The 4,533-nt window shown below is 33.6% G+C and overlaps 1 pseudogene; it reads left to right on the top strand.

The window, feature by feature from the left end:
* The first annotated feature begins 3,338 nt into the window (after positions 1-3,338).
* Positions 3,339-3,457, top strand: LOC112479878 (annotated as a pseudogene).
* Positions 3,458-4,533: the final 1,076 nt, after the last annotated feature.

The raw sequence follows: 4,533 nt of genomic DNA, 5'->3' as shown, positions 1-4,533 counted from the left end.
AAAGTATAAACTATAAAGGAAAAGCAAACACAAATAATAATACAAATTTGCTCTATTGTAATTTATCAATGAGTCACAATTAATCTCAGCAGTCTTTCTTTGAAACTACATTCCAATTCCAAGTATGTGTTTGATGTATTATTTCATTTTCTTGAAAAGAGATTTGTGTATGCCCTTTGCTGTCCAAATAAAAACTGTTTTCTTATTTATAAACAAAACCAATGTGAAAATTGAAGCTTACCTAAACTCACTGAGGAAAAAAAAAAAACAATTTTAGAAGTAGCAGCTCACTTTAGACTGCAATTAGGAAATGGTAGAACTTTGTGTAGGAAGAAGGCGTGGAAGATAAGCACTTCTAAGGATCTGAGGAGAAACCCTTATTAAATATATAATCAGGATTTCTGGGCTTTAGTCTTTAAAAGAAATCAGTTGAAAGCCCACTGTAAATTTCAATAAGGTTTATTTGATAAACATTTACCAACAATAAATGTGATACTTTATAATTGGAAGAAAGGAAAACATTATAGTCAAAGAAGACCATTTGCAAAGAAGGATAAAGATGCATGTGCTCTGGAAAGAGCCACTGCTGCAGACAAAGTGTGCCTGTAAGATTCAAAGTAAGGTGCCATAGCTCATTTGACTACAAAGGTAGTTTTATTAACCTTTCTGACATCTCCATTATACCGTGAGCGATATGAGGGGAAAGACCCTGTCTCATACATAGCTTCAAACTTAGAATAGCCTGGTACATCATAAGAGCCCAGTTAATATGTACAGAAAGGAAAAAATTAAGCAGGCTCATATCTCTTGCTAAAAAGCATAGACTTTATTCTGTGAACAATTTATAGTAAGGTTTTTTGACAAGTGAATATATTGATCTAAGTCTGCAGAAGGGAGAGAGAAGTTTGAAAACCACTGTAATGATTTTTGGTTTTTGTTTTTTTAATGGTTGTAAAGCAATGGGAGTGGAGTGTAAATTAAAAAAAAAAAATAGGCAAATATTACAAAGGTAAATTTTGTGACTCTACATGGCTTTTAAGAGAATGGAGGAAGCCACAAAAATGAGAATATCTATAGATCTTTTTCCTAAGCTTTAATTTATATTTCCAACTACCCACTCTCTTAAGGCTCCCAGGTAATTCAGTCTCAGCATTATAAAATAATTTATTTTTATACTCTTTCTCCATGTTCCTGCCCATGTAAATAGTCAACTTGTTTTGTTTCCCATGCTTGCCTCATAACCAACACCATTGCCTCTGAGCTAGTATGAAATAGCTAAAAGAAGGGAAACTCCATCTCGTCTAATACTGAGACTTAATTTTTAACTGTAGTCTCTCCCCTTTACTCCTTGCTGACATTCTAGTTAAGGTTTAACTCAGCATCCACAGCCTCTGAGAAAACAAAACAAAACAAAACAAAACAAAACAAAACACAGTAATCTCTTAAGTCTGCAATTCAGGACTGGTCATTTAAAATACAAAAGGATAACCAATATGTTTGTGTAAGCCTTTGTTTTGCAGGACCTTGGCAGGGACCATTAACCAAGAAAACCACATCTTGTGACCATTTTGAAACTGATGACTACGTGGCAGACATTATAGGACCAGGAATCACAACCTCATTCCTCAACCCCTTCTTACTTTTTGATGGCTTGTATAATTTTGTCTCAAAAAGTCTTCAGGCAGGATGTTTTTTTTTTCCCTTTCACGTTCTCTTATGCACAAATCTCCCTCCCTCCGACTCTAATACACTCTATCTGCTCAAATTTATTCTGGGTTCAGTGTTCATTGAGACTCAAGAACCTGATTTTTTGAGTTCTGTAAGACACCCACAGTCTCCCCAACTAGGTCTCTCACTTGATCTCATGTAACAGAATCCAGCAGACAGAATGCAAAGTTCTTTCTTCATGAAGTGGTAAAAGCTTGTAAAAAGGTTTTTGAGTGATAGCTGTAGTTTAAAAAATGTAAGAAAGGGAAGCAAAATATAGACATTTGCAAAAAAGCAAACAAAAAAATTATACCCTTGGATCTTAATCTCATCGAATTAGTTCGCTAGGGCTTTCATAGCAAAGTACCACAAACTAGGTAACTTAAACAACAAATTTTCCCACTGTTTTGGAGGCTAGAAGTGTACGATCAGTATATAAACAGTGCTGCTTTCTTCTGAGGCCTCTTTCTTTAGCTTGTAGATGACTATCTCATCCCTGTATCTTCATACAGTCTTTCCTCTGTGTGTGTCTGTGTCCTAATCTCTTCTTAAAATAACAGGAGGTACACTGAAATAGGGCCCACCCATATGACCTCATTTTACCTTAATTATCTCTTCATAAAAGCACTGTCTCCAAATGCAGTCACATCCTGAAATATTCGAGATTAGGATTTCGACATATGAATTTGGGGGAAACATAATTTGCATTTTTAAATAATTATTTAAAAAAACTAAAATATGACCTTTTGACCTCAACACACAGGTTTCAGAGATTTTATGAACTCCCTGAAATGACAGGCCAAATTTTCTATATTTGGAAATTTGTGCATATTTGAGTGAGAGGCTTTATCTTTCATAAGCTTTATGAAAAAAAAAAACCTGTAATTAAATTTTTTTTTAAAGTTTAGAACACTAAGCTAGGAGAACACATAAATGATATTTATATAATATTGAAGCAGGTAAAGTCTCCCTAAGCTTAACAGCAAAAGCACACACCCTAAAGGAAAATATGGATGGATTTGACTTCATAAATATTAAACAATTTTTATGGAGAAAGAAACTAACAAAGTTAAAAGTAAAAACCTGGGGGAAAAATTTAATAGATAGGGAGGTAGCATATGAAGAAGTTAAACACATGGGTTTAAAATTTTATATACACACACATACACAATCTTTAACACTTTCCTATTACTAGCCATGTGACTTTCGACATTGTACAAATTTCTCTCATTCTTTCAACTCTCAAATGAAGATTACAATACATTTAATTGGATTGTCAAGAAAATTATATAGAATATTTATACAATGTGCAATGACTGGCACATAATATGAACCAATAAACATTGGTTAAGAAGGCGAAGATTTAATATTTGTATTAATATACATAATTTGTTTTTAAAACAAAGGTTTTTTAAAAGAGCGATATGAAAAAAACACCTCACGGAAAAATTAGCATCAAACATAAATAGAAAATCCAGTACAGTAGTGCAAATGGTGAAAAACATCAGAGACAATATTCAGCTTCGCACTCAGAATAACAAACAGGCCAGTACTATGACTTAGAGATGATTCTAAATTGAACCTAGTTTATATATTATTAGTGAATAATGTCTAGCATAAATATAAATATAGTCTATGGCCATGCCACACTGAACAAGCCCGATCCCGTCTGATCTTGGAAGCTAAGGAGGGTCGGGCCTGGTTAGTACTTGGACAGGAGACCACCTAGGAAGACCAGGTACTGTAGCCGTAAAAAATTAAAAAATAAGGGATTGTAAACTGACAAGGTCCTTGCGATCGGTGAGGCCAACCAAGGGTTGCATACATATATGTGTGTATGTATATGTGTATGTGTATATATATGTATATATATTTTTATATATACACGCATATATATAAAATAAATTATTCTTACTTTAATAATATAGGTAATAAATTTAAGCTACATTAATGTTTTAGAAGTTAAGAAAAATAGAATAAAACAAGAATACACAAGATTAAAAAAATAATTTTAAATAAAATAAATACACGAAGTAAATGATAAGACAGATTTAAAATGAACTCTTTAAAAATGCACAAATGAAGAAAGCAGAGTGGCTTATAACAACTCCAAGTTGTCATAAGCTAAATAACACAGAGACTCAAGATGGTAATAGTAAAACATGTCACGAAGAGGGAGAAATCTGTGTGATAAGCAAAGGAAGAATCAGCTGGAGTCAATTACCCATATAATTAGAATGAGGTAGTTTCACATTTTGGAAAGTCCTGTTCTTAGGTGGAGAATCTCTCTTTCCTCACCCTCACTCACCTTTTCCCATGATTTATTCTCTTTTTAGCTCATATTGTCATCATAGGTTCTATGGCTCTATAATTAAAACAGGGTCAGCTGTGTCACTTGCAGATGGTACAGACAGCCCAGTCTCTCTCCAGGCTCGTCTTCTATGACAGCATCTTCCTTCATATGTTTAAAAATTGTTCTCTTGGTTCATTGTGAGAAGGAAATTAGATGCCATTTGTGAATGCAATTTAAAAGTACAAAGCAAAAGAATATTTTAACATTATAAATATCTATTCTGACTGGGTGATTCAGAAAACATCTGAGCATTGGGGTTTGAAAGGGTATGTTTAATGATTCGAAATCCTATGACTATCACTAATGTTTAACCTCATTTGTTCCCCAGCAATGTATTATCGTCACTCCACCTTGCATGTATCTGGAGAACTCTGATGCCAACATTCCACAAAGGGAGTAGTAGTTCAAGGATCTCTGAAATCCCAGCTGACAAAAAAGGATAATGAGACCACAAAAATTCTAATATGCCTATT

Source organism: Pteropus alecto, unplaced genomic scaffold (assembly GCF_000325575.1).
Source record: "Pteropus alecto unplaced genomic scaffold, ASM32557v1 scaffold21, whole genome shotgun sequence".
In the NCBI taxonomy this organism is placed as follows: domain Eukaryota; kingdom Metazoa; phylum Chordata; class Mammalia; order Chiroptera; family Pteropodidae; genus Pteropus; species Pteropus alecto.
The sequence above is the reverse complement of the archived record's forward strand: the minus strand, read 5'-3'. Positions and strand labels throughout refer to the sequence as shown.